Source organism: Barbus barbus (assembly GCF_936440315.1).
Source record: "Barbus barbus genome assembly, chromosome: 49".
Taxonomy (NCBI): Eukaryota; Metazoa; Chordata; class Actinopteri; order Cypriniformes; family Cyprinidae; genus Barbus; species Barbus barbus.
In genome coordinates, this window is record NC_136727.1 from 11,322,099 (window position 1) to 11,338,748 (window position 16,650).

General features: G+C 36.6%; 1 pseudogene across 1 annotated transcript; it reads left to right on the forward strand.

Moving 5' to 3' along the window:
- Positions 1–3,152: 3,152 nt before the first annotated feature.
- On the forward strand, positions 3,153–14,890 carry LOC306867277 (transmembrane protease serine 9-like; annotated as a pseudogene). Its single transcript has 13 exons — positions 3,153–3,226; positions 3,305–3,455; positions 3,607–3,745; positions 4,079–4,324; positions 4,410–4,467; positions 8,247–8,397; positions 8,927–9,059; positions 10,011–10,262; positions 10,346–10,493; positions 13,817–13,967; positions 14,053–14,191; positions 14,374–14,637; positions 14,732–14,890. The product of its transcript is annotated as a transmembrane protease serine 9-like (transcript).
- The last annotated feature ends 1,760 nt before the right edge of the window (positions 14,891–16,650 follow it).

Below are 16,650 nucleotides of genomic sequence, written 5' to 3' on the forward strand. Positions count from 1 at the left end.
AGCGCATATTTGCCAGCGCGTCCGTGCCGAGGGTCCCCTCGAACAGGGAGTAAAACAGCTGGCAGTGGGACGTGTCCGGGGAGGCAAACAGGTCTACCTGAACGTCCCTGAAGCGTCTCCAAATCAGCTCGACTACCTCAGGGTGGAGTCGCCATTCTCCCGGAAGGGCGGGATGACGTGAGAGCTCATCAGCTGCACGATTGAGCTCGCCTGGGACATGAACGGCGCAAAGCGACCTCAGATGCTTCTGACTCCAAAGGAGGAGATGGCAGGCGAGCTGCAACATGCGACGGGAGCGTAGACCTCTTTGGTGGTTGATGTACGCAACGTTCGCAGTGTTGTCCGTACGGACCAGTACATGCTTGTCGTGTAGCAGCGTTTTGAAGTGGCACAGAGCAAGCCATACTGCCAGCAACTCGAGGCAATTGATGTGCCACTGCAGTCGGGGCCCTACTTGGTCACAAGCTAGTATTACTACTCTGAAAACACTAGAGTCTTTGTATAAACAATCACAAACTCTTGATAAGAAATCAGTTCAGTTTCATAATTGCTCAATATAAAAAAAAAACAATTTGCTAAGCTGGGATAACTTGATCAAATATGTACATATTCCTGCTGTTTAAGATTATACATAGCCTGTCTTCACTAAAACAGTTTGTGAATATTAGAACAACTGCTCACCGATCTACAAGGGGTGGGGAAAGAGGGGACTGTATTATTCCTCTCAAAAGAAGTAACTTCAGTCAGTCTGTATTTTCAGTCAAAGCTGCAAGGAAATGGAATTCCATCCCATCAACAATTAGACGATTACATACTTTTGGTTCTTTTCAGTCTCATCTTAAAAAATGGTTACTTACAACTCAGCACTGTCAACATTAGTATTGTATTCTTGACAATAGACTTCCTTGCACTAATTGCTCTTGGCTATGTTGCTTTCTCCTGTTGCCATCTTTCTCTTTCTCTCTCTCTCTCTCTCTCTCTCTCTCTCTCTCTCCTTTCATGTTTACTTTGTTTTAGATATTTCACTTATATTTTGCATTTTAGTAATTATTTTTCTGTTTGTGTGTGAATTTATTTTCTGTAATTATTATTATTTCATTTTTTTTCTCTCTCTCTCTTCTCTCTCCATATGATGTGTATACAGTGGCATGCGAAAGTTTGGGAACCCCTTGCAGAATCTGTGAAAATGTGGATAATTTTACCAAAATAAGAGAGATCATACAAAATGCATGTTATTTTTTATTTAGTACTGTCCTGAGTAAGATATTTTCCATAAAAGATGTTTACATATAGTCCACAAGACAAAAAAATGGCTTATCTATGACACGATGCATTAAGAGCCGGGGGGTGAAAACTTTTGAACAGGATGAAGATGTCCAAATTTTTCTTATTTTGTTGAAATATCATATTTTTCCATTTAGTACTGCCCTTCTGACACGACAGAAGACACTTGCATGCTTCCTGGAAGACAAATGAAGTACAATTTACCTTGATCTTCAAATTCAAAAAGTTTTCACCCCCGGCTCTTAATGCATCGTGTTTCCTTCAGGAACATCAGTGAATGTTTGAACCTTTTTTAATTGTTGTGTTTGAGTCCCTCAATCATCCTCAGAATGAAAAGGTGGATCTCAAAATCATAGTCACTGCTGGAAAGGGTTCAAATATGCAAAAGATGCTGGAACACTGAAGATTCTGCAGGACCTGCATGATTTTTCTGAAGAACAGTGCTCAGTTGAACTGTTCAGAACAAACAAGGGACTCATGAACAACCATCACAAAACAAAAAAACAGTCGTAGATCATCCAGGTAACCACACACAGTAGTAAGAACCAAGGGTTCCCAAACTTTTGAATGTGGTTATTTTAATAATTTCAGCTATTTTTTGTCTTGTTGACTATATGTAAACATCTTTTATGGAAAATATCTTACTCAGGACAGTACTAAATAAAAAATAACATGCATTTTGTATGATCTCTCTTATTTTGGTAAAATTATCCACATTTTCACAGATTCTGCAAGGGGTTCCCAAACTTTCGATCCCCACTGTATATGTGATGCTCTGTCTTTGTTTTTAGGGTGACCTTTTAACATTCTGTCAAGGGTCTACAGATGAAAAATTAGCCTTTTGGGCTAATTCTGGCACTTTACATTTGTTCATTAATGTGCATTGCCCCTGTAAATAAATAAACTAAACTAAACTAAAAGTTGTGGAAATGTCATAGAATATTTGTTTTGGTATTACTTTTAACTGTAATAGAAAAAACTGTAATTTTCAGAAATATTATTGCAATTTAAAATAACAGTTTTCTATTTTAATATACTTTTAAATATAAATTATTCCTGTAAGGTAAAAGTGAATTTTCAGCATCATTACTCCAGTACTGTCTGACACGGAAGAGAAGACATTGTTGAATAAAGTCATTATTTTTGTTTTCATTGTGCACAAAAAGTATTCTCGTAGCTTCATAAAATAAACCCCTGATGCCTCATGGACTATTTTAACAATGTCCTTACTACCTTTCTGGGCCTTGAACATGTCAGTTGTGTAGCTGTCTATTGCAGGGTCAGAAAGCTCTCGGATTTCATAAAAAATATCTTCATTTGTCTTCTGAAGAACGAACAAAGTTCTTATGGTTTTAGAATGACACGAGGATGAATGATTAATGACAGAATTTTCGGTCACACTTCAATTTAGGGTCCAATTCTCGCTATTAACAAACCATTAACTGTGACTTTTACCTTAAACTGCTAATTTGCTGCTTATTAACAGTTAGTAGTAAGGTAGTTGTTAAGTTTAGGATTATGGATGTAGAATATGGTCATGTACAAATGCGCTTTATAGTGCTAATAAACAGCCAATATTTATTATTAAGTCAATTTTCACATCATATTCTATTTCATCTGTCAGTTTTAAGGTGCAAAGCACATTTTCATCATTCATATTTATGTTCATCATAATACATGCTTGATTCGTATCGCCCAAACCATCTGTGGCTTGTGGCTTTGTGACCGCAAGGATCAACAACAATGCTTGGTCATGCTATAAGAAATTTTTTTTTTTTTTTTTTTTTTTTAAAGAGTAGGCAGCTCAATGTCTCCGCCCACATTTAAAGTACATTTATACAGTATGCTGTGAGTGAGAGCTCACTGACTGTGATTGTCTTCATGATGACCATCATCTCTCTGCTCCTGCTGGCCTCTCTGCTTCCACTCTTGACCTTCACTGGTGAGACTGATTATATAAGAATTCTAAGAATAATTTGATGGAATGTAGTAAATAAGCTCACTTACAACACTCTCTCAGCTCATGTGAAGGTGGGTATAGTGAATGGCACAGAAGCAAAACCCAACTCCAGACCTTACATGGTTTCTATTCAATTGAATGGGCAACATGTATGTGGTGGATTCCTCATTTCTGATCAGTGGGTCTTGACTGCTGCACATTGCTGGAACAGGTAAGAGTTTTCTTCAGTTTAAACTGCAATGTTGTGTTAAAACCATGTTCGAATAACAAATTGACTGCAGTGCATCAGTAAAATGTATTGTATGTCAAAAACAAGCATCTTGACTCCATAAATCAATCTTTCCACTATGCTCTTTCAACAGATGTCATATTCTGACGGTTCTGGCTGGTATTCAAAACTTAAAGCTCAAAACGATTTCGAACCAGTTTACAGTGAAAGACTACTTCCAGCACGAAGAGTATATAAGCAGTCCTATTCGGAATGACATCATGCTTTTGTTGGTAAGCAAAACAACATCTGACCAGGACAAAGAAAAGACCAAGTGCTTATTTGAGACGGTTTCTTACATTATTTATTTATTTATTGCTCATTGCATCAACAAAAAATTATAAAAACTCAGAAAATCTTACCAAAAAAAACATTACTGGGAGATTTTATTGTGATTGTTAGATAAGACAAAAATTAGGAAATATAGGAAATATACTTTTTTTTTTTAAAGAGGCACACTAAAACATTTTTAATTCAACTTAACCGCCAGAACAGCAGTAAATCAACTGAAATTAGACTTATAAAAGATTATGCTCATTAATTATGGTTCTGTTTTTGAATTACAGCTAAAGGAAAAAGTCAAACTAAACAATGTTAAATGGATATCATTACCAAAGAAAGGAGAAGATGTTGATGTAAATACTCTCTGTAGTGTTGCTGGCTGGGGACTGCAAACTGATGGCCAAATCAGCAATCGTCTAATGGAGGCAAACGTGACTACAATAAATCATGGAGAGTGTCACCTCAGATGGGGAGATGAATATGTAGCCTCACAGATGATCTGTGTGCATGGCAGTGCTGGATCCTGCAGAGTACGTACAAAAGATGATTCACAGACTTTATGGTAATGTATGAACTGGTTTCACTAGTGATGCACTTATCTGTGTTTCTTCACAGGGGGATTCTGGAGGTCCTTTGGTTTGTGGAGACACTGCAGTTGGTATCACATCTTTCGGTGACATTTGTCACTGTAATTCACCTGAGCATCCTAATGTTTACACCAAGATTTCAGCTTATCTTCCATGGATCCACCAAATCATTAGAAATGTTAAGTGACTTCATGGAAAATAAAAAAGGGAAGAAATGTTTTCTTAAATTCGCCCTTCTTTCAATAAAAGTATCACATGGCAAGCATCAATCAGTCGTAGTGTCCTTATTGTCACCACATATAATTATAATATTACATAGGACACGTCCAAATTCACTATACAATAGTTCACTTGGTTGCCATCCATATATTATATAATATAAAAAAATAGATTTAGGATTCATCAAAATGAATTAAAACAGTGAAATGCAAACTCAGAATATGATGCACCTTTGATGATCCAGTTCAACCATACTAATAAGCAAAAATGACTTTAGATATACTAACAATTGTGCTTCATTGTTTTTTTTATTGCTGAAGAGTGTTGAATCTTCTCCTGCGTTCTACTTTACAGACGTGAATTTACTTTTCCGTCAGCCTGAGGTTTATTCATTACACTTTTTGGTGTGAAAGGGCTTTTACATTTGCTATAATTAAAACTTCTTGTATTAAAAACAATCAAGCCCTGCTCATATTTAAAAAGTAAAGCAAAAGTAAGGTAACGCATTACTTTCCATAAAACGTAGTTACTTTTTTAGGGAGTAACGCAGTATTGTAATGCATTACTTTTAAAAGTAACTTTTAGAGACCCTTGAGCAAGGCACCGAACACCCAACTGCTCCCTGGGCGCAGCAGCATTGACTGCCCACTGCTCCGGGTGTATGTTCACTACTGTGTGTACACTTGGATGGGTTAAATGCAGAGCACAAAATCCGGAGTATGGGTCATCATCATACTTGGCCACAAGAACTTCTAATTTAAGTGAACTTAAAACAATCTTCACATAAACCCATTATAATACAAGTCATATTTACCTTTGCCCTTCAACAGAAATATACAGAAATTGAAGTTATCAAACACATTCTAAATTAAATATAGATGAATTCTTAAAGCTATAAAAGTTCACTTTGTCCTTTGATTAATAGACATCCCAGCAGCTGGTTATTAGGTTACTTTGGCTGTTATTTCTTTAAGAGCTGTCGCTACTGAACGTGAAGCGGATCTGACACGCATCATATATTCTCTCAACTCTTTTTAACTTTGCTGACACACCTCAGGTCTTAAAGTCTCTATTAATGAGCTGACGAGTTAAATCCGGCGTGTTAGATGAGTGAGACAGAAAACCATGTTCTTAAATGTGACTCAAATAAAATTAGGGTGACCATACGTGCCATTTTTCCCGAATGCGTCCTGGCCAGGATTTCTATATTGCTTTGATTCAAAGTACCTCGAGAGCGTTTCGAAAACATAAGGAACGATGTCATACACCGATAGGTTTGCACATGCAAACAAAGGTAAATCTTAGATATTTTAGGCAATACAAACATCCTGGCCAGGAAGCATCCGGGAAAAATGGCACGTATGGTCACCCTATATAAAATATATTACATGCATGCACAGTTTTAAGGCTTTAATCGTCTTTTTGGTAACTTCATGACTTAACTGACCACAACATTGCATGCACATAGTTTATTTCGCGCTTTGATATGAAAGGATACAGGCTACAGCAGGGATCCTCAAATCTGGCCCACGAGATCCACTTTCCTGCAGAGTTTAGCTCTAACCCTAATCAAACACACCTGAGCATGCTAATCAGTGTCTTCAGGATCATTAGAAAATCACAGGTAGGTGAGTTTTATCAGGGTTGGAGCTAAAGTCTGCAGCGCATTGGCCCTCCAGGGCAGGATTTTAGGAACCCTGAGCTACAGCGTGAGCCGGTGTCTTTGTGCGTGCAATTAAAGAGCGCGCACTGCGAGCGCAGTACACTTTCTGCGCTCGTTTGACTCGCACCTGGTGCTGAAGTGAAGTGGAGCGCGAGTCTGAAACATCTCCCATTTGATGTGGTCATAAAGACGTTCTACGACTGAATAAATGCACTTCTTGTCAAGAGAAAAAGTGACAGAAGCAGCAGTTGTGAGTGGGGCGGCCAACCCTAGCCCCGCCCCCGCGTTAATTGCGTTAAATATTTTTAACGCATTAAACTGAAAAAAATTATCGCATGCGTTAACGTGCTAATTTTGACACCACTAATATCACTGATAGCATATATATATATAGACAGGTCAAAATTAAATTAAATACAATAGACCTGGAAAAGCCTCCAGGATTTAAGTTGTAACAACATTTTTTTTTTTAAATCTTCTAAATAAATTAATAAATAGAAGATTGTAAAACCTAATTAGTTGACCTTACTTAAAAAGCATGCTGACCAATTTCCTTACAAAAAGTAAAACACTTCTAGTTTCAACAAATTTATTTTAAGTTAAATTTACTGGCTGTGTATTCCAAACTCATTAAAGTTAAGCTAACTAATGTAACATTTTAGGCAGTTTCAGTTTTTAGGTTGTTTTTACCTGAGGAGCAATCTGATTTACTTATTAAAACCATGCACACTGATTGCCTTAAAAAGGCCCAAGTAAGTGGCTTCTTCAGTAGCTTCAATCATCCTGCTACCAATAGCACACATGCATATGGTACCATAACCAGAAAGACTACCAGTGCATCAGCATCTGCAAATGTTGCTTCTTTTTTTTTTTTTTAAATGAAGCAGTCTTATCACTTCTAGACCAGTCCTCGACACAAACCACAGGCTCTACTCTTCAGCACAGTGGTAAAACCCTCAAAATGCAGCGATAACAGAAATAATTTTAAAACCAAACATAACAGAACAAGATTAACAGATCACTCCCTAATTTAAATTTATCCAAAATAACACTTAATTTCAATATTCACTTCTAGAGTCTGAAGCAAAGCAGGCTGGGAACTAGAAACTATCTTGACAGAATGGTACACATTCAAATCAATTTCTCTTAAATAGGGTTTTCGAGGCAACCAAGGCATATGCAAATAGTGCAGATTACTATATTTTTACAATTAAAATCAACTAATTGTTTGTACATTAAGTAAAGTCAATTCAAAAGTGTGAGATACGAGCCAACCAAGTATAGTATGTCACTTCTCAGACATTTCAAGATAAGACAAACGGTTTGGTTCAATCGGCAAAAACAAGCGTCGATCATCGCCAACATGGGTAACACCCTGATCAGACAAAACCTGACCAACTGGTACATAGGTTGGTGTCTCTTAATGCAGTATGAATTGGCCTGCAGTGTTCTAACCACAGGTAGCGTGAGCCAGTTTGACTAAGCATTTAAATGATTTCTCATACCGAACAGAATTTACAAGAAATATTACCAATTTCATCATACATGGGGGAGAATAGTCTTCCATTAAGACCACAAACCTAACGCCTATATTTTCCAACTCAGTGCAAAATGAAAGCCACATAAAGCTGTAATAGAGGAAGTATGAGTGCTTATGGGGGGTAAATCAGCCCACTTTGCATTAAATACCACCATCAACACAGTGAGATCTTCAGCACTTCGAGAAACCTTCCAAGTACAGCATCATGATCATCTCCGTGCTTTTGCTAGTCACCCTACTACCATATCTGACCCTCCCAGGTAAGTCTGAGTGAAAATAACTCACTTCTATTGCATTATGTCTTCTACATTTATCATAAATATGGTATTTTAATGTTCATTTTATATATTGTTAGCACTATGCTCTACAAGTTGATATGAAAGAATATTAGGTCAAGTCTACTTCTCACTTAACTGACCTAAACTAATTTGTCTCTCTCTTAGCATCTGTGCAAGTGGGTATAGTGAACGGCACAGAAGCCAAACCTCATTCAAGACCCTACATGGTTTCGATTCAAAGTAATAAAAAACATAAATGCGGTGGCTTCCTTGTGTCTGAACAGTTTGTCATGACAGCTGCGCACTGCTTTAAAGAGTAAGTTTTTATTTTTTTTGATCAGTTACAATTTCACTGTGAGTCCCATACTGCTGCTTCACTTGGTGTGACTACTTTGGAAATGACACATAGTATAATAGTACCCAACCAAATGGGTCCATGACTCCTACAGTCTCAAAAATAAAGGTTCTTTATCATTTCCATTGCACAAAGGGTTCTTTAGATTATTAAAATGGTCTTCACACAAATGGCGCTTTTAAAAAGTGTTCACTGAGAGGTTCTTTGGGGAACTAAAAATGGCTCTTCAGTGGCATCCCTTCACTTTAGAGTGTAGGAAGTCCAACAAATATTGTTTTTACTTAAAGCAAAGCTACAGTTAACAAGCTAAATTTGAGCTAAATGTTTGTGGCTTTGCAATGGAAGCATCATAAAGTATGTACTGTAAATACACTAACATGTTATCAAATTCATATTGTTTTAGGTCAAGCCTAAAAGGCTAAACTAGACTTTAAACAGCCTTCATTTACCATTAAAATATCAATGCTTGTTTTCTTCTTCATCTTGACAGAGGGGAGAAGCTGGCAGTTGTGGTTGGAGCTCATGATTGCACTCATGACTCTGGCCACATGGGTGTGAAATTCTACCACATCCACCCAGGGTATGAGCCTAAAACTCTGCTAAATGACATCATGCTACTTCAGGTAAATGACTCTGATTTTGCAGAGCAAACTGCAATTAACCAATAGTGTTTTAACTATACGCTAAACAAAATTGAGGAACAGACAAGTGAATGTCCTACTCCCTTAGGCCTTGTTCACACTGCACACAAATCTGATTTGGTTTCAAATCTGTTATTAAGGACTGACTAGTCAGTTCACTTTGCAAGTCATTAAATACTTAATTTCATGCAATGTTTCCAATACTAACAAAGTGATAAAAAAAGCTACCTGAAACCCGATTGTTCAGATTGAGACACAGTCAATTTGAATTTCAATTGGATTTCACACCACATTTGGATGTGACTTGGATTGGGAATATGGAAACATTACTGATTTTGTTTTTTGTTCTAATTACAAGATTTAAGATCAAATATGCCACAAAAAATAAGATTTTTGTATCAACAATGCCTTACAGATCTGATCCTATATGCTGTAAACTGAACAATATTTACAGTGTTACTTGTTTCATGTTTCAATTGTTTTAAAGCATATATGTAGCAATTATAAAAATACTAACATACCTACTAATCCAATTATCCTTCGAAGTAAAGAAAGAAATCCCACTTTATATTAGGTGGCCTTAACTGCTATGTACTTTCATTTAAATTAATCATTTAATACAATGCACTTATTTCATACATACATGTTTTTACATTGTACATATATATTTTTTTTAAATATCTGCATGTAAATACATCTGTAATATATTTCTGCAATTATATATATAATTGCACTGTTGACCTATCCCTTACACCCAAACCCACCTTAAACTTACCCATACCACCAAACATGTCCCTAACCTTACCTGTATCCGACCTCAATAGCTGCAAAAGTGTTTTGCAATACAATATGAACACAATAAGTATATTGGTCATCCAATTTGTATATATTTTTGAAAATGATCAGAATTAATGATTTAATTACGTGTTGTAGCTATATGGGAAAGTCAGTAAGAGCAAGAAGGTCAACTGGATCTCCATACCAAAGAAAGATAAGGACATCAAAGCCAAGGTCAAATGCAGTGTTGCAGGATGGGGGAAGAAAAACAACAGTAGCACACCAAGTGCTAAGCTTATGGAGGTGGACGTCACTATCATTGACAAAAAAGAATGTCAGAAACACTGGTTAAAAGCTTACTCCACCTCACGCATGGTGTGTGCAGGTGGTCGCGGAGGATTTTGCCAGGTACAAATAATATTCTGGACAAATCACAAATAGTGTGACAGTTAAATTTTATTCACAGCCTGCACTTTCATGACTTTTCTCAGGGGGATTCTGGAGGACCTTTGGTGTGCAATAATGTCGCAGTCGGTGTCGTTTCATTCAATGAGAAAAACAACTGTGACTCACCTAATCTACCAAATGTCTACACCAAGATTTCCAAATTTCTAAAATGGACAAATGCTATTCTTGACGGTGTGAAGAAAGAACTTGATTAATAAACTTCAACAATGCAGTCTGCTCATGTGTGTGAATTTTTCGAGCTCATTTCATTATGAATTAATTAAATAAATCTTGATTGATGTGACAAGCACCAAATGCTTTTCTGTGGAAAGATGGTGTCAACCGTTCTCAGCAGGCCTGGTTTCCTGTGGGGGGGCGAGCTCACTGCATGTGGTCAGACACCCTGTGAGAAAGTCTAGTTTGCAGACACATCTTAAAAAGAAATTAGAAGGCATATGCAAAGTCATGAGATTCACCACAGATAAAAAAAAAACTAAGCTAACAGTCCTAAGTGAATCTGCATAAAATATTAAGTCTCTAAAAACAAATGGGAAAAACACCATTGATTGAACCACTATTGCTATGCTAAGCTGGTCAGGGTTCTCAAGCAAGTGAGCAATGTTAGATTTATAGAATTTAATGAGAAATTCAACCCCCCCAAAAAAAACTGTAATTTACTTACCCTCATGACTTTACTTCTCTGTGGAAATTGTCTATATGATGCACAATGTCGATGGGGTCCAGTGCTGATTTTGGACTGCACTGACTTTCATTGTATGGCAAAACAGTTTTCAATATATCTTATTTTGTGTTTCATAATACAGCTTTGGAATGACATGAGGCTGAGTAAATGACAATTTTCATTTTTGGGTGAATTAACAGGAATCCTCGTTTTAACAATCATTTTCACATTGCATTTAATTAACAGAAGGAACATCCAGGAAATGCTGTGGTTTGCTGTGTAAAGGGAGGCTTGCCCTTTTACACGGAGTAGTTTAAAAGTCAGTGACACATTTTCAATGTTCCACAAGCACAATGTCACTCTTCACTGCAATTCTGTTTGCCCTACAGCTGTGACCACATCGCACATCACAGGTAGCTTCTTTCATTAGTAATTATTAACCTTTACAAATTGCACTTGTGCCATTAAAGGGACTATTGTTTGAGTTTATAGTAATTTCTGTCTTAGTTTTTTCAATAGTTGTGGTTGGAGATGACAATCAATGGGAAAAAAGCTTCAAAACATTCCTTGCAATACATGGTCTCAGTGCAGACCAATAAAAAACATGAATGTGGAGGATTTCTGATATATCCTCAATACGTGCTCACAGCAGCACCCTTCGCAATGTAAGTTGTTCATTTTTGGAGCCATATTCATCCCTAAATTAAATATCTAAGCTCTTTGGAATGAGTAAATTATGATTGGTGATTGAACAATTCATGAAAATGTGAGTTTGACTCCCTCCGCTTTATTGCATTCAAGTGAAGAGATGACTGTCGTTCTTGGATACCATAATATTCCTCCATAGAAAAATCTAAAAAGATTCAATGTGGTTCGCAAATTTATACCAAAAACATTTAAAAACGTTAAGGTAGGTAATGACATCATGCTTCTAAAGGTAAAGAAACACCTGTTGGGTTGTGATGAAATTTTCACAAGACGACGTGCGCATTTAAAAGTATTTGCATTTTCAGATTTCCAAGAAAGCAGTTTTGGGAGGAAAGATGGAGACGGTGAACATACCACATCAACATTACAGTATTAAAAACAATACCAGTGCTTGGTTGCTGGAAGGGGTTCCACTAAACATCATAGAGTAGTTAATGACCTTTTGGCCTTGAACGTATCAACTGTTGACATCCTCGAATGTAAGGAAGCATGGAAGAAATACAGAAAAAACATCACACAACTTCCACCAAACATATAAACAGAACGGAGGAGTGTGCTCGGTAAGAAACATACAAGAGAGACACAGCCTCATCTTCATATAACCAAATGTATTGTAGTTTTCTTTTTGGATTAGGGATGTTCAATTGCTTTTCTATTAAACCCCATTTTCGCATATTTTCTTGCAGGGCGATTCTGGGGGCCCGTTAGTGTGCAATTCATTGGCAGTGGGCATTGTCTCCATCAACATAAAGGGGTGTTAATATCCTGATGTTCCGAATATCTACACTGATATTTCAAAAAATGCACATTGGATCAAAGCAATGATAAAAAAAGAAGAAACTTAAGAGTTTTGTGTTCACAGCACTTGCAAATTATGCTTAATCATACAATACTGACTAAATAAAATAGTTTTGCTGATGACTTGTCTCTGTATTTTCACAATGACCACTTCTGTGCATGCAGATCCTTGTTTATGAGAAAACTTATGCCTCAAAATGTCCATGCCCTTGTGTATATAATGGGTTACAATAATAACGCATTTAAACATGGATCCAGTAAATCAGGGATTGATAGTACATCAGATACCTGAGACTAAATTTTGGTTGGATATACACATTTGAAATGACATTTTCCATCAGACGGGTACAAAATGAGTCATTATTCTTCCAGCAAAAGGTCAGTAAATGCAGGAGTTTAACATTCAGAAAAGGTTGATTTTTTTCCTAATTGATTTTTTGATGATACTAAATTTGGGAATCCAAATACAATAATATATATTAAGCTTACCAAAATTTTAAATATGATTGCATGTTTAGAAGGATCTTATTAAACATCTAAGATTTGAATACTTAATGCTTTCCAAATGTGTGTTTTTAGTTGTGGAACAGCAGTTTGGACCAATTCTGTAGAATGGCCCATAGCAAAAGGGTCATAGCCTGACTGTTGTAACTGAAAACTGTAAAGAAGGTCAAGACCACAAAGGGGCAGACCAAAAATGACCATATATAGCAGTGATAAAGATACATGATGTGTTTAAAAGCAATGTTTCATTCTAGGTAATACTTAGCAAACATATCCAATAGCTTAACAACACAAAACAAAGGATTTGTCCCAGTCTGGGACACCCCATTCATGAAAGTACCACATCCATTTGTGGGACATGTTCTGTGCTGAATAAAATCTAGAAACTTCTCCTACAAAATTGAAAATAAGTCATGACAAAAAACAGGTTTGTTCAAACCAGAAGAGCAGTCACAAGATTCAATCATAAGTCTAGACTGCTGCCAAAGAAATTAAACTGCATCTGAAAGACATCAGTTTTACCAAGATATGCTGGAGAAGATCTTGTATTCAATGAAAACAAACTGTATTTGTAGGAAATTCTGTATATTGCGTCATTACTGACTGTCAGGATGAGTCTTGTGGCAGAGACCTATGTAAATGACTGTGGTGGTTGCACCAGCAGCATTTTAGCAAAATGAATGCAGCATATGGCCTGTTGCTCCCAGTAGCTTTGATGAGCTGAGCTTGCTATTGACTGGTTAGCAAACTGATGCTTTACTAATTATAAAATGATAACTGAACTGTTTTCTGTTATCTCAAACGTGCATCTTTGTTTGCTTAGGCACATTTGGAGCTGATATCATCAATGGCAAAAAAGCTAAGAAGAACTCCATGCTGTACATGGCATCAGTGCAGATTGATGGAAAACACAAATGCGGAGGATTCCTGATCCACCAAAGCTACGTGCTCACGGCCGCACATTGCGATAAAAGGTAAGCCTATTGCTAACCTGGAATATGTTTGGTGTTCAATAAAACTGTTTACTAAAATGCATTTATGCTCATGTTATGAATAAAGTGGCAACATGACTGTGATCCTGGGCACCCACAACATCAGTCCAAAAGAAGCAAATCTGAAAAGATATACAGTGCAAAATAAACATAAGCACCCATCTTTCAAAGACATCAAAACTGGGAATGACATCATGCTTCTGAAGGTACAATATTCATGACTAAACTTAAATTTAATATAAAACATAATACATTTATCATTAATTATAAATGTCTAATTATATATTTAAAATTTAATAATAGTTTAAATTTGAATTACAAATTAAATAATTTGATTAAACATATATGGTAATCACAAAAATCACACTTTTCTTATGTGAAATTTTAGCTGTCCAAGAAACTGAAAAACGGCAACGGTGTGAAAACCATCGAAATCCCGTGCAAGGACAAACCACTGAAACCAAAGACCAAGTGCAAGGTTGCAGGATGTGGAAAAACTGAACAGGAAAATATGGTGAATGATCTTCTGGCCACAGACGTGTTGATTATCAACTCCACCATCTGCCAGACGATGTGGAAGATAGTGGGCTAGAAACTCCCCAACAATGTCCTGTGTGCTGGGGGTTTCGAGACCAAAAGTGGTGCTTGCCAGGTATGTCTAAATCAATATTTTGAAGAAAGTTCATAATTTGTGAACTCAATAAAAATGAGACTGTTAATCGATCTCTAATGCATTGTTATTGCAGGGTGATTCGGGTGGACCGCTGGTGTGCAACGGGACAGCAGTGGGGATTGTCTCTTTCAACCTGTCCCAAAACTGTGACTACCCAAACGTTCCCAATATTTACACTGAAATTTCTAAATACAAAAAGTGGATCAGTGACGTGATCAGAGGAGGTGCCTGATGCTACGAGAATGCATTTTACTGTTGTTTAGCCAAAGGCAGCTGTTACGGTGCCATGTGTATGCTAGTTGTCAAAATGTGTCAATAAAAGAACAACAAAAAGTCAATAAGCAATGACTTTGCGTTTTTCCTTTCTAAAGCGCCACTTCAGAGAGAGTGAAACCAGCTAGAGGGCTGTTTGATTCTCAACCACTGCTAAAGTTCACCACCTTCACCACATCCTAAGTTAGACAAATGTCTAGTTAAACAGAACTAGATGCAACACTGGGAAAAAAAATAAAAATTATCAGAAGACACTTACATGCTTTCAAAAATAATAAACGTACATATTTGATCCTCGTTTAAGAATTCCTGAAGACACAAGCAATTGATTTGTCAAGGTGCATAAAAAGTCTTTACAGCAAAGAACTCTATTCATTAAAGGACATTTAGTCTAAAATTTTTAAAGATTTTTATTAAACAGTCACAATTTTGTTGTTGCACGAAGCAAATAAGGTTGAAGGAAAAGAGAGAAAAAAAATTCTGTGCCATCACATTAGTTACTCTACAGCAAAAGTTCTCATTAGGGGTGATGCTTTTCTATCTTGATCAATCTTTAAGATGTCCACAACCTAATGAATTGTAGCGATTGTGATCTTCTGTGTGCTATAAACATACAGGTTTATTTCTGTATGTAAATACATCCACGCAGCTCTCAGATGGCAGGACTTTTTAAACTTATCAATATATTAGCACGATCAGGAATCAGAAAGTAAAGAAAAGGACGTGATTGATATTAAAATGAGATAATAAAAGTACAGTAAGCTGCGGAAAGAGAACCAAATCCGTTAATCCGCGGAAACACAAAGTATATTTTGGGCTTCGGGTGCACGCCTAAACCGTCAAATACACACGAAAATGTCGTCAAAATACCAGATTTGGCGAGACAACACAAATACGTCTTGGTGAACATAAACAGTTGGGAGAAAATAAGATGCGTGCAGTATATCTGGCCTCGTTTACACTGCAGGTCTGGATGCCCAATTCTGTTTTTTTTTTGACTGTCTGTTTACACGTTCTTTCAATTGTGACTCATATCCGATTCATGTGTTTACACGTGCCATACCGTCTGAAAAATTGTGCATGCTTAAAGAATAATATGACGTCATTAAACCGTGGAGAAGTACCAAATTGTCACAGTTTTAATGACATACAGAATGCAATGCCTCAGAAAATCTAATCTGTCTGTTTACATGATAGTCGCATTGGCACATATCTGATTTATATTGGTTATTTTTCCAAATATATGAATGAGGCCTGTAACCGATCTCAAAATATCCAAATGCATGGCTTTTTTTCCTGTTTGCACGGTCATAGAACACATCCGATTTGTGTCACATTTGAGCAAAAAAAAAATCAGAATTGGGTCACATTTAACTGACAGTGTAAACGTAGCCTTAGATAAGTGCATTAGGTCTTAAAGTGACAGTAGCAAATATATATATACACACCCTGGACTACAAAACCAGTCATAAGGGTAAATTTTCCCAAATTAAGATTTATACTTCATCTGAAAGCTGAATAAATAAGCTTTCCATTGATGCATGGTTTGTTAGGATAGGATATTTGGATGATACAACTATTTGAAAATCTGGAGTCTGAGGGTGCAAACAAATCTAAATACTGAGAAAATCGACTTTAAAATTGTCCAAATTAAGTTCTTAGCAATGAATATTACCAATAAGTTTTGATATATTTACAGTAGGAAATTTACAAAATATC